At 39.7% G+C, this 25,601-nt stretch overlaps 1 protein-coding gene across 4 annotated transcripts in view; it reads left to right on the top strand.

The window, feature by feature from the left end:
• The window catches only part of RUNX1 (RUNX family transcription factor 1), a 249,211-nt gene that overhangs the window by 92,407 nt on the left and 131,203 nt on the right, over window positions 1-25,601 (top strand). The gene's annotated exons all lie outside the window — the stretch shown is intronic.

Raw genomic sequence — 25,601 nt, 5'->3', positions numbered from 1 at the left:
TTACCTCACAAATAGAATTTTGTAAACTTGGAGGATTGATACAAAAGGTAGTAATATACAACCTGCATATGACTGTGTAGATGGGAGTCGATAAGGAGGAGGAATATGGGGAAAATGAGGCTAAAGTTCTAACAACTCAGACTCTCCTTGCTCAGTGTCCAGGGCCTTGGGGCCACAGCCCATCAGAGAGGCAGTCACCCATTGTGGTGTAAGAACACACAAGCTCATCAAGTCATTTCTAGTGTGTAGTGTAAAAACAACACTCCTTGTCAACACTTTGGTGACAAACAGGACTGACCAAGAATTTGACATCATATGGACAAAATGGCTGAGTAACTGTGTTTCCCCTTAGTGGCTGTATCTTTATGAATGTGTAGACATAAGAGTGGCCTTTAGAAAACCCAACGGCTTGAGATCACATAATGACAACTTCAACAAAAACTGACAATTTTTCTATTTATATTATTGTTTCTAATCTTCATAATTTTTCCCCATCGCATCTTTCAAATGAGAAACTCTTCAGACTTCATGTTCTCAGGAAAATGCTGCCAATGGGAAGCACTTTAACCAGGACACATCTCTCTCTGGTTGGGTTGTAGCAGAGTGTACAATGACCCTCCTAGTCAAGTCTGGGTGCAGAGCTGCCTGTTGTTGTAAGTCACTGGAGATCCTTCTCATCCCAGCTGTGCTGCTACTCATTTCAGACCTTCGTACTATGTCCAAACCCACACACTTCCCCCTCTAAAAATGAAAAACAAAAATACCTCTTTTGCTAAATTCTATTTCAGAAACACAGGGCTCATTGTAAAGGTACTATTTTATCTTGACTAGTAGTTGACTTTATTTTTAAATGTGTGCTTGCAGATGTACAAGGGGAAAAAATATATGTTATTTGAACTAAAAGAAATTTGAGCCAAACTCCTCTTGACAGTTAACCTGGTTGGAGTACAGTCGACTTCTTGCCCGTTCTAGAAAAGCAACCAAAGCTTCCCAGTAGCTCCTTAATGCAATTACTTGATTAGATGAAGGCATTTCATTTCCTGACCACTACAGGAATAAGCAATATAGCTGTCAATAATTTTTCAACAGAGCTTCAGGCATGATAGTCACCATCCAACCACTTTTTTGTATACTCATTAACGCATTTCCATCAATGCTTCAAAATTCACCTTCGTAAAGCCTGGGAATCTTCAGGGATTTTGCTGATGAGAAAATGACCTACTCCTTCATCTGGTTTCAGGTTGTTATTTTGTTGCTGAATATGCACCACATCACAGCCATTTGCCTTGATCTCCCATTTAAGTCAAATCCGGTTACGTTCGGTATACCTACCCTCCTGGCTTCCTCGGAGGCCAGACTGATGAGTCTAACAAAGAGCAAAGCCTTCTCCCTTTTGACCCTTCATGTACTTGACCAGCTTCCCTGGGCAAATTAGAATCTGACACCATAGTATTCTCCATTAAGAAACATAACTGCTCCCATTTATTGAGTACTTACAGTGTACCACATATGACGCTGTACATTTGTTCCTACTGTCTCATCTAATCCCCACAACCTCCAAGAACGATCATTGTCAAACTTCAGTAAGTATAAGAACTACCTGGGGAGCTTGTTTAAAATGCAGGTTTCTTAGGGCACTTTGGTGGCTCAGTGGTTGAGCATCTGCCTTCAGCTCACAACATGTTCCTGGGGTCCTGGGATCAAGTCCCGCATCAGGTTCCCCATGGGGAGCCTGCTTCTCCTTCTGCCCGTGTCTCTGCCTCTCTCTGTGTGTCTCTCATGAATAAATAAGTAAAATCTTTAAAGAAAAAAAAAAAAACAGGTTTCTTGGGGCACTTCAGTCAGTTAAATGTCCGACTCTTGGTTTTGGCCCAGGTCATGACCTCAGGGACCTGGGATCAAGCCGTGCATGGGACCTGACACAGCAGGGAGTCTGCTTGTCTCCTTCCCTCTCTGCCCCTCTCCCTGCTCACTCATACATGAGCTCTCTCTAAAATAAATAAATTTTTAAATAAAAAATTAATAAAATACAGGCTTCTAAACCTCCCCTTACCCTGTAAATATTTGGGTTTACTAGAGTCTGGGTGGGCACCCGATCATTGGCAATTTAACAGTCCTGAAGTTCCCCAGGTTTAATTAACCACTGAGACTTAAACCTCATTTCTTCACCCTTCTGTGTCCTGCAACTTTTGTCTCCTGCCCTCCAATATGACTCCTGGGATGCGATTGTCAGGGAATCCTCCCTGTCATAAGTAATAAGGTATAAAAGGCATCTGTCTTGGTCAGCTTAGGCTGCTACAAAAATATATATATGCCATAGTTTGGGGAGGTTGGGAGGGGACTAAAGAGTTTCTCACAGTTCTAGAGGCTAGAAGTCTGAGACCGGGCTGCCTATATGATCAGATTCTGATGAGAACTCTCTTCTGATTTGCAGACAGTCTTCTTACTATACCTTCACATGGGAGACAGAGAGAGTCAGCTTTCTGGTCTTTTATTATAAGGGCACTAATCCTTTCATGAGAACCCCACCCTCTTGAGCTCATCTAAACCTAATTACTTTGCAAATGACTCATCTCCTTATACTTTCACATTGGGCATTAGAGTTTCAGCATATGAATTTGGGGGAACACAAACCTCTAGTCCATAACAGCATCCCAGGAGGGATGCCATATAAATGATATCTCTCCTCTTGTTTTCTCCTCCCACCTCAGACACCTTTTTAAACCTTGACCAAAAATGTGAACTGAATCTTCTAAAAACCATCTCTGCTCAAATATAGCCGAATATATAAAGGCAAACTACTCCTTCTATAGCTTACAATATTGCCACTCAAATATTGTATGTCTGAAGAAAAGAACTTGAATGAGCCAGTAGACAATATCCCAAATGACACATGAGAACTTGCTATTTAGTTTAGATTTGTCCCTAAGAGCAAGATTTGTAGCTGGTGGCCAGTGCTTTGCTGAAAATTGCAGTCAAATCATTTCTGAAATACCAAAGCCATTTGTGGCAATGAATTCGCCATCACCTAAATTTGTCTTCTCAGTCTCCAGGTTTTTGCTTACTGAATTTTCTCTTCTGCCTCCTATCTCCCTTCATCCAAGAGGTAAGAAGCTTTTCTGGACACCCTCCTCTTAGCAGAATTAGTTTTTGTTTTTTTGTTTTTTGGTTTTTTGGTTTTTTGTGTGGTTTTTTTTTTTTTTTTTTTTTTTTTTGGCTGAGATGCTTCCCCACTAGGCTTCTGTTTCTATTAGATTAAATCATATTCAAACCATACTCTACTGAGCTTTGCATTTTTCTTTCCTAGAGGCCAATAAATGCAGTTTATTCAGCTCCCCTGTACCCTACCAGCTATAAATTGTATTTAGAGATGAGAAGAAAATAGTCATTTTAACAAGATAAAAGTTTATTTCTTTCCCATTGTAATTTCAGGTGTAAGTAGCTGTGGCTGACCTGGCAGCCCTATCCCTCTTCCCCATGATCCTTAAACCTGGCTTTCATTCTCAAAGATGCCTCATGATTCAGGTTGGCTTCCTGAATCAAAGCATGCCCACTTTCCAGTCAGGTATAAGAACAGAAGAATCCTTCAAAGATCTTTCCTAGAGCCCCATCCAGAATGTGAGAATGTATTTACATGACTGCCTAGCTGAAAAAAAAAAAAAAAGACAGGAAATATCATCTTTTACCTAAACACACTGTTGTCCTGAACAAAATTGGGATTCAGTTTCCAAGGAGGATGGACAGCGGATCCTACACAGAACTTGCACAAAATAGGCGCTCATCAAAGCTTGTTGAACTTAGTTCAATTCGACTACATAGTAATTCTCCAAAGTATACATTTTTTAAACTGCCAAAAACAGACTCCTCACCTGAGCTATGATAGCTTTAACCCTGCCTTGAGTCAATGCTTTGTGCCTTTCAGATTTTTAAAAATGAAAATAACAATAATCCCATACTCTAGTTGGAAGGGTGGCTGGGTTACAGCAAGAAGGTTGCATGCTCTTGAGCAGAGAGACCTGGGATCAAAGGCCAGTGTGACTAGTGCCAGCCTGTGTGACTTGATCAAATTACATAACTTTATTGAGACTGGCATCTGAACAATGGAGATATAAAGACTATATCTGGCTGTGAAGATATAATTAATGAGGAACAAATGAAGTGATAGAAAGTATGAAAAATACCTGCTGATACCAGTAGGTAGGATGTTCAGTTAATAGAATCTCTGATTAGAAATGACAATGTGGCCCTTTGGGCAAATTAAACTTCCCAAACTTCAGTTTCCTTTTCTATAAAATGAGGACCTTATATTTTAACCTTCCAGAGTGGTGAGGACTATGAACAAGAGAGCTTAGAAGCCATAAAGCAGTTAGAAACTTATAAGACATTCATTTCTTTGGATGCTATATATTGACTCCGGTCCCTGCCAGACATTAGGACATATGAACCAGAGGGGCTGAAGTGACCCAAAGCTGTAGTCTCAGGCAGCCAACATGATGACAGGCCAATTCCACACCCCCCCCCCTTTTTTTTAATAAGAATTCTTTTGTTCAAAAGAATTACAATCCATTAGAAAGATACAAAAGAAATTCCATGCAACTTCTAGAGTTTAAGTGACAGGGACACCGTCCTTGGTGGGATTGCTGTCACTCTCCTCACCCACTTGTAGAATTGACTATGGCTTGTTTCCAAAACATCTGAGCCGCCTGTGTGAACTGTCCCTTTGGTAAATGAGTTAATGAAGAATCCCCACCTGTGAGGAGGTACCTAACATTTGGCAACACTGTGAAATGTAAATAACTTGTCACTTGATTTCCAGAGGCCATTGACAAATTACTAATGTCCTTCCTAATGAACATCATAATGAGCTATTAGAGAGTGAAGCAGCACGTAGTACTGTAATCATTTACTAAATGTCAATAAAGGATTTATAAACAGAACTTTTAATTACATTCTCTGGGATTCTACAGGATGTTAGTGCTTCCTGAACCATGCTGGAAGTTAAAACAAAGATAGACACCTGCAGTGATTAGGGTGGGAAATCGTGGGGGGAGGGAAGTATCTTAGGATCCTGCCTACCACAGATACTCTATAAAATACAAATAAACCATCACATAATTAATTATTACCTAAGCATACTTACAAGTGCTTGAATTTATTTATTTATTTATTTATTTATTTATTTATTTATTTACTTATTACTTACTTATTTACTTACTTACTTTTAGGCTATTATTATTTATACTTCAGGTGTGCAACAAATTGCATTTCTATATTTCCTGGTCCAGTTTTTTCCCATCACTTCTATGTATGTTATTTATAATATAGTCTTAAAAATAAGATGCGAGTTTTGAATACTAAGCAAAACATAAAGTGTGAGTTCTAACTATTACCCAACATGTATAGTGACGGGGCTATTAGACCGTGGACAGCCACTCAGCTTTGTGTCAGATTTCTCCTTCATAAACTGAGACCCTTACACCATGTAATAATGTTTGTTCAGCTCTAGGCAGTTTATAAGGGACTATAACAATGGTTTAGTTTTATCCCAATGCTAAAAGATGTCTAAGGTCTCTTAGAGTCATAAAATTCTAGGATCCTATGATGTCAATTAAGCAGATTTTATCACTTTGAGCATGAAATGCCCACATGCCAGTGTCATTCACTGGTGTCCAGTTAGTTCAGAGGGAAAGCTAACTTGGCTCACCTGAAGGAACTTTAAGTTCCCTGAAGTAGTTCCTCATACATTAATTATCTTTGTGCCCCCAGGACCTAGCTCAATACTTGCCAGGAGGGATATGACCAATAAACATTAGCTATTGGTTGGATAAACAAAGCTGGATAATGGCATTGAGATGCTCCCCACTCCACACCGTTTTGTGTGGCAGGTTAAAAATCTGAAGACAGGTCCTATTGGCCATTTCTCATTGGTGTGGTCATCTCTGGGCTTGGGGCTGCCTTCGTGGTTTTTTGCTGAATTAATGAGCACACCAGCCTGGTGGGCAAAATTTTCTTTTCCTCGTCCCATGGAGAGGTTACATTTTCAAAAGTTCCCCTTAACCATTCCCTGGCCAAACATTCAGTCCAGTCTCATTTGCACAAAGGTCACATCTCTATTTTTATTACAGAAAATTATGCTTAAAAAAAACCACAATAGACTTTATGGAAATTCACTTAACAGTTCAGCTGGAAGGCATGTATTCAAGGAGACAGAGGTTACTGTTCTTAAATCCTGCCATTAGCAAAAGCTTCCAGTGACCCTCAAAAGTGGGCTAATGCACATATTCAAATGAATCACTGGACTGACATTGGTTATTTCACTATATGTGTGTGTGTGTGTGTGTGTGCATGTCATTTAGTTATTTGTTCTTTTTATGTCAATTAACTAAAACATCACAAATATCTCTTCATTCCTATCTTCCAAATCTCCAGACAAGCCCAGGGTGGTTGTTTTGGAGGGATGGGGCAGGGAAGTGGTGTATAAATAGATGAGCATCACCAGTCAGGAAATTCTGCACCATTGAGTCAGACTGGAAGAGGCCTGCTCTGTACATTCCGGCTGCCCAGGTAGCCCCAATCTTGTCACTGATCATTCCCCAGTTAGGGAAGTGCTAACCAGTGAATCCATGATGCTACCTGGGTTCTCTTCACGTTCCCACACCCAAAATGAAAGTCTGTGCACTGTGGCTCCATCAGTTTGAATCTGGGCCTTGGGTAAGTTAAACAGAATCCTTGGGACTTCCTCAGAGAAATGTTCCTATGAGAGCCTACTGTTATCTAGAAAAGAGACTTTTCTTACTATTTGTGGCAGGACACACTGAGAGTTCTCATGAATGAAATGAAAGTCTGGGTTAAGATGGAGTCCAGGTGTACTTGGCCTCTGGCTGCCCTCACAAAGTCAAGCAAGGGCCTCATCAGCATTGTCTGAGGACATGATTGAAGAAGTCTGATTTTCTTGTGGTGCCTTTTTCCATTTATATAAAGAAGTGCATTTTTACAATAGGTAACCATTCTCAATTTCAAGACAAAACACCAGCTTTCATTTCAAAAGTGAAACAAAAGAGGATTTCTTTTTAGTTCATGTTTGGGTAGGAGTAGAGATGATGGGGCTACTGATCAACCTTTAAATGAAAACTCTTATGAGAAGATCCGACTGGATGTTGGAGCTAAGGCCTTTGGTATTAGCAGGGAGGTGAAATGTTTGCAGAGCCCCCAGCTCTGAGGTCTGCAGTGCTCCCTGTCACAGGCACTCCAGTGTGACAATTACCTCCCAAACATGAGCAAAGAGCCACAGTCTCTGCAAGAACTTTTTTTTTAAGATTTTATTTATTTATTCATAAGAGACACACAGAGAGAGACTGAGACATAGACAGAGGGAGAAGCAGGCTCTTCTCAGTTGCAGGACTCTATCCCAGGACCCCGGGATCATGCCCTGAACCGAAGGCAGGTGCTCAATCGCTGAGCCACCCAGGCGTCCCTCCACTAGAACTTTTATGAAGAGCTCAGAGGAAACACCTCTGAGAAAGGTTTAGGTGTGAGTGTGTTTATGAGCAGCACAACTTAAAGTCCCTTCAGAACATGGCCAGGCCTCTGATAGGAATGCAGGGAGAAATATAAAGATCTCTGTGGGGAAACTGAAGGAGTTGTATTTAATTTACCACAATATAGGGCTTCTGTGGAAAGTGTTCATACTGCCAGAGAAATAGCTGTGGGTTCCTGTATTTATGAAAACGGTAGGGGGGAAAATGACAAAAAATAAGACACAGAGTGCCCCATAATGGCTAGGCTTTCCACTTTCCAGAAATAACTGATGCTTCAGCATATTTCCTTGGATTTATATAAATAATAAAGCTTGAGATTATTTAGTCATTTATGTGAGAACACACATGTGCATGTGTGTCTTTATTTGAAAAGCTGCCCTACCTAGAAGCCCTTTGAAAACTCATCAATATGAGCAGTAGGTTGAGAAATAGACACATGCTTGTATAGGACATATATCAACACATCTGAGAATGATGGTGGTCCAAAAAATCTGAGACTTTTTCCTTCAACATTTTTTCAACTAACATTGATTAAATCCTAGCTATGGGCACAAGACTATGTTAGGTACTATCATAATGAATAAAATTCAGTCTCCCACTCAAAAATCTCCCAATCCATTTGGTGAGATGACACACCTAAAATACAGGAGTGTTAATCAGGTCAATTGAGAAACAGATATATCACCATGTGTGGTCAGAAGAGGGAGAGAGCATGAATTCAGGGAGGATCATGGAGGAGGTGCCCTCGAGCTGGTCTCTAAAGGATGCATTGGCTTGGCCAACGTGAAGAAAAGTGTTCAATTACAGAGGGGAATATTGAGTGTAGTGCATATGGGTGAATCTGAAGGTAAAAGCTGGCCTCTTCTCGTCTATGCATGTGATGCCCACATTGTAGTTCCCTGGAGGGCTCACTGGTCCCTTTAAGATGACTGGGATAGTCTGGAGACAGCTGCATGTCATAACCCAAACTCATTTATTACCGCCACCCTGGGTCTGCACATCACCAGATGACCCTAGCCAGCGAGGCTCTTGTACGCTCAGCTTGCAGAGCTGGACCATTTTATAAATACACTTCTGCTCTCAGCAGCCACTGTCTATGATGATTTGTCAACCACGTGTTGCTGTATGATATAAGGCCCCCTACAACCTTTGTTATCTGTAGTGTATTAATCAAGCCGAGCTATGGGAAAGGGCAAAACTGTTCTAATATTCAGAGCATCACCAGAAGGGGAAGACTTTGTGGAGAAGGGGACAACACAGCTGGGCCTGGAGACATGACAAGGGCAGAGATGTGTAAAGGAGGGTATTCTAAGTGGCTAGATGAAGAGACAGTAGGAAGAGAGGGGAATGTCATATGTTATTTGGCCCTATCGCTAAGTTCATTGGGCTTGAAGGACATGGTTACATGTTTGAGGAAGAGCAGAGAAAAGACTAAGAACATGAGCTTAGGAGTCAGAATACAGTAGAGCATTTCTGAAGAAAGCAATGGCACAATGATGTCATTTCTCTGGAAATATTAGCCTAGGGAGCTTGCAAGACATGACGACATTGGTAAGTGAGAAGAGACTGGAGTTAGCAAGACCAGTTCATAGAAGGAATTCATGAGAAGCTTAATGGAGGTGGTGGCAGGATGAGCCAAGAGGTGGGATGTCACTAAATATGGCGAGGGTAGGACTGAGAAAATTAGCAACCAACTAAGAAAGAGAATCCACATCTATGATCACATGGGCAGCTGGGAGAATAGGGTGCCAAGTCCCAAGCCAGAAAACCTGGAAGAGAAGCTTATTGGGGAGAAGGAGTCAATGAGTTTATTTGAGAATATGTCGAGTTCCAAAGCTCACCAAGAAATGAGGCATCCTGCTAACAAATGGGGAATTGAAAGTGAAGTCAAGTCCAAAGGAAGAGTTTGAGAGTCACGTTTATAGATATATAATCATTGAAGTCTGGGAAAATAACTAAGTTCTGCAAGAAAGGGTACACACAGAGAAAAGAAAGTCCTTAGGAATGCTTCTATCTGCAGGTGAGAGCACAGAAGTTGGAAGGAATTGTCAGAGAGGTGAAGTCGTGGGCTGCTGCAAAGTCAACGTGACACTAAGGGTACAGAATGTTTCAATGAGGGTGCTATCGAGGGCATTGCAGAGAAGTCTAGAAGGGAAGAATTGAATCAGCAACTGTTGACACCAGTGACATTTGAGAAAGCAATTTCAGGAGAGCAGTGGGAGTAAAAAGTAGGTTTCTGGCCTGGGAAGTGAGGAGATGGTAAGAATGTGGAGGTGGAAGGTGGGGGTGCTCTTGTGGGGGACCTGGCAGAGACGTGGAGCAAGGAAAATCCGCTGTCAAGGAGGTAGGCAGTGAAGTCTAGGGAAGGTGGCTTACATAGCCTTTAGGCAAGCCTGAACGTGTATTTAATCACAGAGAAATGGACTTGCATATATCTGTGAGGTTGTGAAATTGGTTTTTCATTTTTGTTTTTTGTTTTTGTTTTTTTAAAAGGGGATAATTTTTAAAGGTCTTTAAAGAAGAGGAAACAGAGAGAGACAGCACAAGTAGGGATGAGGAGCAGAGGGAGAGGGAGAAGCAGACTCCCTGCTGAGCAAGAAGCCAGATATGGGACTCCATCCCGGGGCCCTGAAACCATGACCTGAGACAAAGGCAGACGCTTAATTGACTGAGCCACCCAGGTGTCCCTGGAAGTAGTTTTGAAAAAGAAAAATTGAAGAATGCTTTTCTGTGTGTATTTTATGTAATTATGTTTTAGTCCACCTGAAAATATAGATTATGCATATATTATAACTAGTGTCCATGAAAGATTAACAGATGTTGGCCAATGTGTAGCTGGCACAGAGTGGATGCCCAACAAACCTGTTTCTGGCAAATTATGTGTCTTGATAATATCTATACCAGCATGCCTGTTCTCAATGAAATGATTTATTTAACTATAAATAACTACTCATTATTAATATTAGGTATCAAAAAGTAATTTAGAAAGTAACATTGGGGAAAAAAAGTAACATTGGAAACAATAGATTACACTCAAATATAACGCATCATTTGAGAAGCTTCATAAGCCATGCTCTGATGTGTAACAGTTCCCAAATACGTCGGAAGACATCTGTTAATTCATTTGAGAGTGGAAGTGTTAACACTGAAATTATCTATTACATTGTTAATATAGTCAGTTATTAGCTGATTAATGAACATTAGCCAAAAAGGTTTCGAGTTTTAGATTTATTCTCAAACTGCTCCCTTAGCTACTGGCATCACTGAAAATAAAATAACTCCTTATGGCCATAACATGGTTGTGATAGCATATTCTCTAGTCACAGAAATACAGACCCATCTCTTTCCAATTCTAACATTCCCAGTGCAGCATTTACCTTCTGATCTTAGAAGAGATGCCATGTCATTCACCTGAGCTGTGAGGATCAACTTTGCCAGATGACGTTCATGCTAGTGGAAGAACTTGTATTAGGCCCAACACACAAAGCAGTGTGATATTTATCCACATATTTCACGTGCTGGCATGCTTGTGCATCTACATAGTAACCAACTCAGAACAATTGTTCAAGGGAAAAGTGTTACACCATGTGAGTCTGCCCAATTTTACCCCAATTATTATGTAATTTGGAAAAACTTTCTTTGTTCACCAAGGCTTGAGAATCTCGAAGAGTAAGAAAATTGTTGGGGGCTGTAGGAAGCACATGATATGATTCCCTAAATCTCCTTTCTTCCTATTTTATTTAAAAAAGGAAAGAAAAGAGATTTGGGGAAAAGAGAAAGGATATTACATAAGCAAAAGTTTTATTTAGGCAAATATCCCATAGCATCTATGACCACCATCCCCATCAAGTGACTATAAGTGAAAATGTGTGGCTCAGTCACATGTGTATACACTGGACTTGAAAGGCTTGGACATCTATCCACCCCACCCCCCAGTTTTACCAGACCCAATTGTCAATGTACAGGTAAATTAATGTGTAATTTTTACTTCAGTGCATTAGAAGAAGCCCAAAGGCACAATCTTATAAATCTCTGAGCCTGTTTTGAGAGGTGAGAACATGCCAACATAAATAACGTTTGGAGGACCATGTGGTCTGATAATTGAACCAACACTGAGACTCAGTTCTATGTTCTCTCCTCATAACCACATTGACTTTCTGTAATCATCTCTCTCTTTTGCAGAAAGTAAAATATATTTTGATTAGTTGGTCCTTTTGTCTCTCTTTGGTGTACAACTGGAAAATTGGTGATTCATGTGCAGTACTTTGCCAGGAAGATATTAAAGATACTTTTTATGCTTTAAGAATGCACATTTGAGGTGTTGTGTGCTGGAATGGGCCTAAAGTCCATTGTGTGGTTCTTGTTGGAGCCTGCATGGGGTACATCTGGTAAATACAGCAGAGAAGTCAAGGGGGAAAATGTTCCTCAAAACAGATTCTTTTCTGTTTTTAGTTCCAGGGCAGTTCTTTTGTATTTTTCCACCCAGTGTGAAAAACATGGTCATAAAACCAAGAACAGTAGAACAGTCAGACTGAAATTAGTCTATTTTCACTCTAACATTTGTGGTTGTTTTCTTCAGAAACTGATCTTGATGACATGATTGATTGTTCCTGTAGACGTTTTCCATGTATGCTTCCCATATATCCCAATTACTTGGAGATATACAATGTGCCAATACAAGCGAAAGGAAAGTGGATTAAAAGCTGACAGGGTTACCTGGGTCTCTGAATCCGGTTTGGGGGGAGGCAGTTGATAGAACTTTATGAAATTTCAGAGTTCACACTTGAGATGCCTGTCTGGCCAGGGGAAGAGGCGGGAAACGTTCCTCCAATCTGACCCGAGTCTTCCAGCCTACTTGCTGTCTCACTCAGCAGTACAAAGTTGTACCACTGCTGAACTGAGCCTTTGGGGTTCAAAATCAGTTGATTTGCCAATCTTCCTTGAGAATAAGCACAGACTTAAGCATGCACTGAGTGCAAGCAACAGAGGGGCATCTGGTGTCATCTCACCACTGGAAAAGGTCCATTAACCCTGCTAATTGTCCTCACCACTCTGCCTTAAAAACCCTGCTCACTCTCCCATGTGGATGCGAAAGATGCCTCATATTCAATTTGTGGCCAGTCCTGGCATTTAATACCATTTATATTCATCAGACTAATGGAGATACCAATTAAACACAATCAAGAGTAGTTCTCAGAGCAATAATGGACACTTACCTGAGCTTGGAGCAGAGTGAAGAAAACCATGCACTCCTTGAGGCATCTGGTTAGTGATTGTCAAGTGACTATGGAACCTGCACAGCACTCCAATACAGTGAAATTATCTGCACATTTGTACACATTCTTGCCAGACACAGTTATCAATGTATAAGCAAATGAATTTAACATTTTTCTTTGAGTGCATTAGAGCAAATTCAAAGATACGGTCTTGTAAATCTTGGAAAACTGCAATGTAAATAATCTATGGAAGGTGACTTAGCCTATTAATTTAACTGGCACTGGGACCTGGTTCCATATTCTACCACCAAGAATACAGTGGCCTACCCCAACAAAGGTGGGCCCCTCAAGGGAATGTTCTAAACAGTCCACCACCATAACATCTTTGGTGTTTGAATCTCATTCATTTAGTCTTGGATTAGGTTGCTGAGATTGGGGGTAGGGGGAGGAATGAAGAGGTCATAAAATATAAAGGTACTTTTTCTTCCTTGACTTCTAATTTTCTTTAAGGAGCCAGACCATATTTTGCATGGTTCAGAATGCCCTCTGAAAGAAAATCCACATTTTAAGGAGTTTTCTGTGTTACCAAGATGAAGTAAGCTAGCAAGCTTTAACTTGCTGCGTATGTCTCTCATTAAACAATCCTCTAAACTTCAAAAAAAAAAAAAAAGAAAGAAAAAGAAATCATCATCTATAGCTAAACATCAAACAATAAAACTGTTATTAGCCTTTCATACCATTAAGAAATTAAATCCCATACATTCATCTTTCAGATATCTGGCTTTAGTACAATGACCCTCAAGAAGAATGTGGATAAATAGAGCTGAAACATTTTCTGCAGACTATCTGGGCTGACATTTAAGAGAGTTCTTTAGTAAAAGTCTTAACATGTCATACATGAAAAGACGAGAGTTTTGAAAGACTGATTGGTAGATTATGTTAAGAATCACAAAGTAAAGCATGTTTCTTTGGACTTAAGTGTGGGTAGGTCTTTGTAAGTCTCATATTCAGACTCTTATGTATAGTAATGTCAGATACCTTGCTCAGGATATATTGAACTGGACACGAGTCTGACTCCATATGGAAAAGTAGACAGCTATTCCTGTAGAATATTTAGAAAAAGCCTCAGGAATAGCTATAGGAAGAGAGAAGCTGAAATTCTGGGATGAAAGGAGAAAGGAGACTTGGTCCTGGTATTTTGGAGTATGGTCAGCATCAGCAGAACACAGCAGCTCTCTCTTCTTCTACCAAATACTCCCTGTAAACTCAACCTCAGCTTTCTCCCTCAGAGAGTGCCAATTGTGCTCAGTTTACTTATTTCCCATATTCTGAAATGGGTGGGGGTACAAAATAACCTATGCATAGGACTATCCCAAGAGAGAAAAGGGTAGGGGGTGATGGTGCACTATCCCAGTTCACAAATATCATTGAATAGCCTTCATTTTAAAGGTGTGGAAATGGAGTCCCGAGGAGGAAAACACTCTATGTCTCACTCCTAGTTAGTGGCAAAGCCAGGAGGAGAGAGTAGGTCTCTCTTTTTTTTTTTATTCATGAGAGACACAGAGACAGAGAGAGAGAGACAGAGACACAGGCAGAGGGAGAAGCAGGCTCCATTCAGGGAGCCCGACGTGGGACTCGATCCCAGGTCTCCAGGATCACACCCTGGGCTGAAGGCGATGCTAAACCACTGAGCCACCGGGGCTGCCCGAGAGTAGGTCTCAACTCCCAACTCAGTGATCTTTCTCTCCCACCTGATTTATTTAAACCAGTGTTCCATGAGCAGACCTGCTCCCCCAGAGGCAGAGAAGTATATCCTTGAGCAACCTGTCACTCTTGCCTTGGACCCCTGGCGGCAGAAAGAGAGCCAGACTGACATCTAGACACTAGAGTGAACATAGCAATTGTCACACTTCTGTATTAAGGCTTGTCAAAAGGAAACTTTGGTTGTTCATACATTTATCAGATGATTAAAGAAAAGGACAGAAGAACTCTCAGCCAAGACTTTTAGAATATAGGGGAGGAAGAACCATTTCATACTCGTGACATCTGGGAGCCATAGTCATCCTTCCATGGCTGTGACAGGATCAGACATTTCCAGCTCTCTGTATTGCTGTTTGAACAGTGTTGGGTCATTGCTCTCATCAAGAAGGCAAACTAGGTTTGCATTTCTTTCTATTTCAAGTTGAAAAGCTCAAATATATTTTAGAGGTGCCAGGAGCACAAATCAAAGGTTTCCAAGCTCAGTGAAAGAGATGCCTACTAATTATCACTCTTTAAAGCACCAGAAAATTCCTACACTTCCTCATGAAAGTTGCAGGAAAAGCATCATCTCACCGCACTTGAAAAGGAGAGCAGCTCAAGGCTAAGTGAGTTTGACTAAAGATGAGGCTTCTGAAGATCTCACAGGCTCTCTTGCTCCCTAGAACAAAATTAAATGCAGTTGATCTCATTTCTTCCCTCAACTTTGATTCAGGACTTAGAAACAGATTGGAGACAATCTGTTCTTTTTAATCAATCTCTGAGTTAGAGTGTGTGTGTGTGTGTACACATATATGAACATGGTCATTGTGCTATCAAAGAACTGATTTTTAAAATCATGAGGATAATTATTCCTTCTAGTGCCATTTATTATTGTCTATGTGTTTAGAACTTACATTGAGCAATTCTAGAATTTGATGACTGATATAAAACCCACAACAAATACTTACCTCTTGATAGACCATAAGCATAAGTCCTAAGCAATCCCTTTCCTTACAATCCGTGAATTCTGGACTGTGGCTTGTGTGGAAGCTTCCATTATTAAATGCCTTTAAGTCACTAATTTCTTCCATCCCATTCCTTCCATTCTACAAAGTTCTCAGCCACTTTCTGACATTATTTCTCAACTCATGCTACCACCAAATGTATGAAACAAGTAGCAAAAGTTGATTGTGACCTGGAAGAAGCTAACACCTTTTTTTGACACTGAAAAGAATCCAGAAAAGTTGAAATATTCCTGTCTCTTCATTGAAGATTATAAATGGGTTATGGCTATGGATTTCTCTTTAAATTAAAAACAAAATAAAATGCAAAGGGAAGAGGCATATTTAGTTATATATTGCACAATTTGGGGCAAACCTGAAAGGTCTTGTCTGAGAGGAAGAAAAGAAACGTAGAAACAAAGTGATGCGAAGATCACAGAATTTGAAATGTTCCAGGGTTTTCCTAACCATTCGTGCTGAAGTTGGTTGGGGTTTAGCATCTCCATTAATATGTGCTTTCAATGGCTATTATTTCTATGGTTAAGTATAGACTCCCTGGGTAGACAGTTTTAGGCAGTCTCTAGTTAGCCCCTATCTTGAGGAAAGTGCTCTTAATGTTTATGTTCCATACCTTCCTGGGAGGCTGGACCCTAAGGCCCAAGTGCTGATGTTTGTTTAAAATGCTCCAGACTGAGACTACAGAACCCCTGTTTCTTCTTTCATTCTGACAAGGCAGATGAACTTTGGCTTGCCAGGGCCAATTCTCTCTTATGTGTTTTCTGCCAGAATGGGTACCCCTGCTATATATCACACGTGACAATTATGTCCTTCCCCAACGGAAGAATTCAGTCTATTTTAGCAGTTGAAAAAGTCATCAATAAGCAAGATGGAAGACAAGACAAGATAGAAGCAAGCTGATTCCATCAACAATCAGTGATACAGAGAAGTGGCCATTTCTATTTTTAAATGATATTTGTTTATTTTTTGTTGACTATAGAAGCAGCTTTGGAATAAGAAAGTATATCTGTTGAGCCTATAGAATATTAAATGTTCTTTCTTGAACTTTTTTGTTCCCAGAGAAGTGGCCATTTCTATTTTTAATGATATTTGTTTATTTTTTGTTGACTATAGAAGCAGCTTTGGAATAAGAAAGTATATCTGTTGAGCCTATAGAATATTAAATGTTCTTTCTTGAACTTTTTTGTTCCCTTGATACATTTGTTTTATAAGTATTTTTTACAGAAAACCCATCATACAATCCATTAGGATTCTCTGCTATAGACAGTTATATTAACCATTTACTTGTTTTTAAAAAGTAGCAGATACACAGTATGCTCAATGATTAATCATCCAATTTGTTTATAAATTTCACCTATAAAAATTTTGTGAAGACTTTTAAAATATGAAATACACCATTTATAAACTGAGTCTAGAAAAATAGTGATAAATATGAGTTTCCCTTAGAATGGTAGTTGCCAGTAGAAGATTGAAGTTCCTTTGGTACCAACACTTACCGGATAGTCAATAAAACCAAGATTATACTTCACTGTTAGAATATTCTCAGGGGACCATATCTGACTAAAAGTTGTCATCATGAAGTTATTCCTTTTTGCTACCCTATGTGTAGGCAAAGACATAATGGAGGATTATTACAAATGTTAATATCAAGCAGAAAAAGATGTTGCGAAGAAAGAGAAGGGCATTTGTTGTAAAGATTTTAATAAAGAGCCAACTTTCCAAACTTTTTTTTATTATTGTTAGTTTTATAATTACTTTTTAAATTAAGACTTCACTTTCTGAGGGAAGTTTTAGGTTCACAGGAAAACTGAGGGTAAGGTAGAGAGATTTCCCACATATTTCTTGTCAGCACACATGCATGACCTCGTACATTTTCAATATCCTCCATCAGAGTGGCATATTTGTTACAATTGATGAGCCTACACTGACACATCATAATCACCCAAAGGCTACAGTTTATATTAGGGCTCACTCTTGGTGTTGTGCATTCTGTGGGTGTGTACAAAGGTATATGACATGACATCATAAAGAGTATTTTCACTACCTTAACGATGTTCCATACTCCACCCATCCATCCCTCCTTTCTGCCCTCAAACTCTGGCAACTACTAATCTTTATACTGTCTCCATTGCCTTTTCCAGAATGTCACATAATTGAAATAATGAAGTATGTAGCCTTTTCAGATTCATATCACTTAGTAAAATATATTTGTTTTCTCACATCTTTTCATTGCTTGATAGCTCACTTCTTTTTAGCACTAAATAATATTCCATTGTCTGGACATACCATAGTTTATTTATCCATTCACCTACTGAAGGGTATCTTGATTGCTTTTAAGTTTTGGCAATTATGAATAAAGCTGTTAAAAATATCCATGTGAAAAAAAAAATAAAATAAAAATAAAAAATAAAAAAATAAAAATAAATAAAAAAAAAATATCCATGTGCAGGTTTTTGTATAGATGTAAAATTTTAACTTTTTTTGGTAAATACTGAGGAGTGTAATGGTTGGATCATATGTTAAGAGTATGTTTAGCTCCATAAGAAACTGCCAAATTGTCTTCTAAAGTGGCTGTACCATCTTCAACTGCCACCAGTAATGAATGAAAGTTCCTGTTGCTTCACATCCTTGTCAGCATTTGGCATTGTCAGTGTTAAGGAATTTAGCTATTCTAATAGGCACATAGTGATATCTTGTTGTTTTTTAATTTACATTTCCCTGATGATATATAATATGGAACATCTTTTCATATGTTTATCTGCCATCTGTATATTTTCTTTGATGAGGTGTCAGTTAAGGTCTTTGGCCTACAGTGTAATCAGGTTATCTGTTGGCTTGTCATTGAGTTTTAAAAGTTCTTTGCATGTTTTGGATCATAGTACTTTATCAAATGTATCTTTTGCAAATATTTTCTCCTGGTCTATAGCTTGTCTTTTCACTTGCTTGACATTGTCTTTACGTTTCCATTATAATTAAGCTTAACGTATCAGTTATTTATTTCATGAATCATGCCTTTGCTGTTGTAATCTAAAAAAAGTCATGTCATGCCCAAGATGATCTAGGCTTTTTCCTATGTTGTATTCTAGGAGTCTTACAGTTTCTCATTTTACGTTTAGCTCTGTGATCCATTTTGAGGTAATTGTTGTAAAGAGTAGAAGATCTGTGTCTAGATGCATTTTTTTTTTTTTTGGCATGTGGATGTCCGGTTCTTCCAGTACCATTTGTTGAATCCACGCTTATTTTTAAACAATGTGTGTTCAGCATTTTGGCAGATGTGGCATTTGGCAGGTCAGAAAGAACCCCACGTATAGGAAAAAAAGAAGAAGAGCAAATGCAGAGCAGGAAGAAAATGGAGAGGAACTAGAAAAATAAACAAAATTTGTCTGCATTGGACCTTAAACGAGGTCCAACTAAGAATTCATCCAAACTTAAGGGAGAAGAAAACCACTCTAATTTTTCATATTAATGAGAAATAACTTAGTTCTAAATCAGAAACTGGAATAGTGTAGTCAAATATTAAGTTCTGAGAGAGGATCCACTTACTTTTGATCTTGAACACTCTTCAGTGGAAGAAGAAAGATATACCTTTCATTCTCCCAGGGACATAATTGGCGTGAAACTACTTAGAAAAAAAAAAATCACATATATTATGTACAGGCATTTCATGCCTCAGTCTCTTAGTAACATTGGGTTTTTTTCTGGTTAATATTATGTGATACGTGGTTTATTGATTACTCCTATTAATCGAAATGTAAATCCTAGAAACCATTAAGTAGCACCTGGCACATATGAAATGCCAAGTTGCCTCCCTAACGAAAGCCCTCAAAAGCTGTGTCTGAAGGTTTGGCATCTTTGGGGAGAACTTCATAGAAAATAGAGATGGTAAAGTTAATTTCATTTCTTTGGAGCCTGGAGACCTACTATGAAATCCATACATCAAAGAGAAAGTACTTTTAGAGAAAGGTTCTGAACCTCACCCGGTGTTTTCTGTTGAAAAACCTGGAATATGTGGGTGCATAGCAGGCCTCCTGACACATTAGGGGGTTTTCCTTTCTGTTCTCATATCCAGGAAACAAGAATTTTCCTTTTTGTTTTTTCACTATGAAACTGTCTCACTTTGTGGAAGTGTGACATAGAAGATGAACCCCAGAACCCCACATTGCGCTTCAAAATGTTTTTTGATCCAATGCTTTAAGATTTTTTTTCAACTGAAGGAAACCATTCTTAGAATATTTAGAGTGACTTCGAATAAAACGTGGCCATTAATGAGGTCATCTTTCAAGGTGTTGGTTGGTTATTTAACTTATTCTGAATTTACCTAGTGTGTTGTTAATTTATACGATTAATTTATTCTGAGTTTTATTTGTTAATTTCAAAGGAGATGAGATGTGGAGACAGAGGAATTAAAGCAGAACTAGTCGATTAAGTTATTGGGATGATTTCAGGCATGTTACCCCAGAGCCTCTGTGAATCACCCAAGGCGCTCTAGCTCTCAACAATGGATTATTGTCGTTTTTTGGCTGGCGGCCACAATGCTACAATGGTGTCCTACCAGGTCCATCTGTGTTTTAAAATATTACAGCAACAACAACAATAATAATAACAATAACTATTTGAGTAGTAAGAAAAGACTGCATTAAAGAGAGAATGTTGCATTAGTCAGTCCAGCAGAATAAATGATAATCTGGCCTTTGATTCAATGAGTCTTTATTAGGTGACAAAGATTGGACCCATCTGTGCACAATCTTGCATGCTTTGGGCCAGGCCCTCTGTCTGCACACGGAGGAAAGAGACATGGCATGCCTAGGTCAGTGGTACAATAGAATCCTTTGTCTCTCTCTGTTCTAGGCAGGTTTTTTTAATGCTTTTTTTTTTTTTTTTTTTGAAACCAAACAGAGAATCATTTTTAGTTTTTAAATCAAATTAACCCCTTTACCCACGAAAGAGCCATAAATAGTAGTCTGAATGGGGAGAAAAAAAATCGTTCTTCTCAACTCCCAAGTATTTATATAGAAATGACAAAAGAGAATGTATGTCCTGCTGAAACCAGAAACGAATGCTTCAAGAGCCTGAAAACAGAGTGCTTGCTTTTCCACCCGGGCTGGCAGTTATTAGCAAGCAGACTAGACTAACGTGGCAGCCTGTGGGCCTGGGCCCTGCCGATCATCTATCTGTCAAGATTTCTTGCCACGCTGAGAGTTTTTTTCCCCTGTCCACTTGGCGTTCTTGCAGTCCCATCTCTGGGCAGTGGGAGAGAGGCGATGCTGCACCTGTGCCGGACCCATGCGTGCACACAGTTACCAGCTTTTTATCACCAATGTCTTCTCCACGGATGGCCATCCTGTTTCCATTTAAATTCGTGAACATCTGTTACACAGGAGATGGGGTAGCTACCAAACACTACTGTTAGATTTCTCGCCAGCAAGTCTCATTCCTTCATGTGGTTTCTGTTTTCTTCTTTAAACAGTTAATTATGTTTTATTCTTTCTTCTATAAAAGCTAAATTTAGCCAAGTTTTATACTAATTTAAAACATTTTCTGGAAATGACAGAGTGCTATATTGTTAAAAAAAAAAAAAAAAGAAAAAGAAAAAAAAACACAAGCTGAATTCTAAAATGGTTATCACAAAAGAATTTAGGGGGAAAATGCACACAGCAGCTTGTGTCTTCAAGTCTCAGGTTTTATGTGATGTGTGTGGACAAATAGGGTTTGGGTTGTAAATCAGTTCACAGGCAGTACTCACATATGAATTCTGACCCAGAAGGGAGCTTCTGGGAGGGGAATCTCCTAGCTTCTCGTCCCCTCATATACATCACTTCTTAGTGTGGGCAGAAAGTAAACCCTGAATTATGGGCCGCTGTGGCTGTGGGGAAGTACTGCTATGTATTCAGTATAAATTAAACATTGGCAAACGCGCTGTTGTATACACGAGCTGCATCAGCACACATGTTGCTGTTTCTGGGGGTACGTATCATGTTTGCTTTCTAACTCTTAATCAAAATGTTAATATAAGGGAGGCTAAACTGTTGCTGTCCTGAGCATGCTTGTATTTTCGTGGTTCTCAACTGGGAGTGATTTTGCCTGGCAAGAGAACATTTGAGAACGTCTGGTGACATTTTTGTTTGTTATACCATGGGTGGAGGGTGCTACTGGAATCTAATAGAGAGAAGCCAGGGATGCTGCTATTTGTCCTGCAATTCACGGTACAGCTCTCCGCAAAGAACCATCCAGCCCAAAATGTCAATAGTTTTGAGGTTGAGAAACCTTACTTTATCCAGTTTACAAAAAAACTCAAGCTTATTTACTGAGGGTCTAAGTCATTGATTATCAGGAGTATCAATCACATTATTACCACCAATACTAAAGTCCCTGAACCCAGTGAGTATTGATAAGCTTCCCTACCCTTTCATGGCATGTACGGTCCTGAATGTATTATCTCCATTTCTCCAACCCATTCTAGTTAAAAATCACCAATGACATGGGTCCATGAAGGAGAATCATGGCAGCAGAAGGAGGGCCTGCAGTCCCAAGGATCCCTTGTTTGGTTCTCTTTATGTTCCTCAAGACACATCAACTAGAAGCAGCTAAAACATGAGTAACACATTATTTTAATTATGGAAGCACACTTTGGTTTCCCCTCTAATTCTTTTTATTAATTTTACTCTTTAAAAAATATTGGTTGAAAAATTCATTAAGTGTTAAGAGATCATACTTTGAGTCATCACTTGTCAAATGAAAACACAATCAAAAGTGTAAAAAAAGAAAGGCAATAATGGAGAGAGAAAAAGTAAATGAAGGAAAGTCCAAAGAAAAAAGGAAGAGTAGAAAAATGAAAGGAATGCCTGCTATTTCCATTTGGATGGCTTAAAGTCTGACTTATGAGACCTCCATGGAATCCCTAGGGTCAGCTGCCCGTTCTTCATGCCAGCTCCCACCCTGCCTTCATCCTCCTTCCCTGATTCCCACACAGCCTCTTTGCAGGAGAGTCAAGGTCCACACAGCTTTGACCTCATGAGTCCATCATGCCCCACTGTGTCACTGCTAGACCTGCAGGGTCAGTGGTCACATAGATGGTCCCTACACCTTCCACTTCTGCTGGTATAGGCTTTCATGGCCTCTAAATCATCAACACATGGGCCATCCTGTGAGTTCCTATCTTGGAGTCCTCTTAGTTCTTTAGTACCTCCAAGGCCAAGCTTTCCAACAACTGGTAAGATGCAACAAGCAAGACCAATAATAATGGTGGAGAGTTGAGCATGACATGAAGGTCAAAGCCAAGCTGAACTGAGAATTTCTGGTGTCATTGGTTAAGCTCCTTTCAGCTAGCCTGCCAGACATTTTCATTCAGCAAACATGGGTGAAATATCTAGACACCGTCAATAGAAAGATGAACTTGACTTATGCCTTCCAGGAACTCAAGTCTAGTAGAAAGGACAAACAGTGTCTTAGCCTAACATTCCTAGAAAATAGAAAGTGAGTCAGAAGCTTACATGATAAAACTTCACTGGGATGGTGCAACAGGCTGTACATTCCCAAGGAAATGAAAATGAAAGAAAAAGAGTCATGGAGAAAGAAGCAAAGTCAAGAGGGTGCATTACTGACCTGGCCCAGAGCTTACAAGAAACCTAGCTAGGTGGTTGATCTGTCACAACCAACATCCAGAAAGGCTGAATGAAGCTGCTGTGTCTGGGAACAAAGATGGACAATTTACTGCTGGATTCTTCCCATTTACTGTCCCCCACTGATCAAAAATTCACCCAATAGGGCATTAATCCTCCTGCACTTGCAGGCTATTACCTGGCACCTCCTACAGATGCCGGGGAAGCAGAACATCTATAAGTCTGGTCCCAGGAGTGCACGGATGTGGCCAACTTCCCTTGTCAGTTGGCATCACATGTGGAAATTCTTTGGTCTCTGGTGGCAATAGCAGCAGCCATGGCTTTATGATAGTGGCCATCGCCAAAGCCATCTAGACCCAGAGGCAAGACAAGCTCTCTGGCCAAGAGCTAAGAAGGTCTGGTGTGGCTCATGAGCTGGGTGCATCACACACACACACACACACACACACACACACACGCACCAGTAAGCACAGTGCAGTGTATCACAAGTCCAGCCAAACCAAAGACAAAGGCAATTCATAGATACTTTTTATTTAAACGGAACATAGATCTTGGCCGTTTTCTACTTTCACCTCCAGTACACAGAACATAATGAAATAACGGTATTTGTCCCATTGTCTGGTACTAAATTTTAATGACTCTAACTTGCCAAAAATCATAAGAAAAAAATGCATTAAAACTTGGTGAAGGACTGATAATCCACCACTCATAAAATGTCAGATGTCAAGGTCATTTTTAGTAAATGTCAGATTCAATGAAAAGCAGATACAAAGACCATCAGAGCATCACAGCCTAGCTCTGGATATAATTTGACCTAGCTACATAGATATTTGAAAACACTGATTCCTACCTACAGGGTTATTTGTAGCAAGTAACAAGCACACACCTCCCAAGACCCATGCACTGAGCTCTGTAGATGGCTGATGAGTATTCAGGCTGAAGAAGAGGTGCTTAGTTCCAAACAATTTCACCGTTATGGTGGTCCCCATCACTCATTTCCCAAGACAAATAGTTATGCCCTGTGCATTTGTCCTTACAATCTCTAGTTAAATCCAGCAGCTTTGCTTGAACATATACCACAATATAGCCATAGTTGTCCCACAGTTTCTTGCACAAGTTTTCCTAAACCACCCCAAATGCACGTGATCTTTATGCACATGTACAAACATGTACCCATGAGAGAAATAGGCATATAAAGTGAGAACAGATGCTTTGGGAACACAGGTGGGTATAGTGAATGGGAAAGAGGGGCTAATTTGTCAGAGAAGCAGGGATGAGGGAAATTGATAAATAAGCGAGAAAAAATAGAAAATGTAATGGGGATGTGGGGTCCACTAAGCATGATTATTTAACATGAAATCAACAGGCTGGGATGGGCATTTTCTAGAATGTATCACCTAATAGTGAGAGATAGTGTGCAGAAATGGAACAGTCATAGAATTTGGAAGGAGTGAGACTGGGTCTACATCCCAGCTATACTTAGTTGAGTTAGTAACCATCTGTGTGGACTTTGGCAAGTTTTTTTAACCTCTGCCATGGCTCATTTTCTGCTTCTGTAGAATGGGGAAATGATACTGTCTTCAATATTAAAAAAGTTGTAAAGGTCAACTGACTCATTGTATCGCCAGTAATATCATACAATGGAGTCCTCAGTTAATGGTTATTGTTTTATATAGAAATCCCTGGTATGATTTCCTGAAGGAGCATCTTGGAATAGCCATAGGGAAAGTGCTGTATAGGAAGTAGTTGTTGAGGAGGAAAGAATCTACAGTCTATCAATAGTAGAATGGTTGGTTTAGAGAGGCCCAGGGACTTCTCTTCTAAAGAGATTCTACCAACATCCCAAACTCAATGTCTAAAATAAAAATTGTCCTCTTTTCCTCAAAACTACCTCCTTCCCCCTAACTTTTATTCACTCACTCATTCCTTCTTTCACATATATATTACTCATTGGCCAATTTAATATTGTCCATAGTATACTAAACATTCTATAGATCTAAAAAAATGAAGAATAGATTTTAAAAATTACCTTCTTTATTTAAAAAATAAAGGAAGCTCTCTATAAAGCAATCAGCCTCATGGTCATCATTGGCTCCTTGGCAGTTCCAATGTTTCTCTCATCCACCCTGTCTTTGTCCCTTATTTATTTATTTTTTTTTCTAAATTTTTATTTATTTATGATAGTCACAGAGAGAGAGAGAGAGAGAGAAGCAGAGACACAGGCAGAGGGAGAAGCAGGCTCCATGCCGGGAGCCCAACGTGGGATTCGATCCCGGGTCTCCAGGATCACGCCCTGGGCCAAAGGCAGGCGCCAAACCGCTGCGCCACCCAGGGATCCCTGTCCCTTATTTAGATTGGACTCCTAGCTCATTGGTTACCCTGCCCCACTTCACTTCATTCTACACATATGGCCAGGCTGGTTTCCGAAAAGTTCAGATCTGACCATAACTTCTATCATGCTCAAGAATT

Source organism: Canis lupus, chromosome 31, assembly GCF_011100685.1.
Source record: "Canis lupus familiaris isolate Mischka breed German Shepherd chromosome 31, alternate assembly UU_Cfam_GSD_1.0, whole genome shotgun sequence".
Classification (NCBI taxonomy): Eukaryota; Metazoa; Chordata; class Mammalia; order Carnivora; family Canidae; genus Canis; species Canis lupus.
Note: the sequence above shows the minus strand (reverse complement) of the source record. Positions and strands in the feature narration are given on the sequence as shown.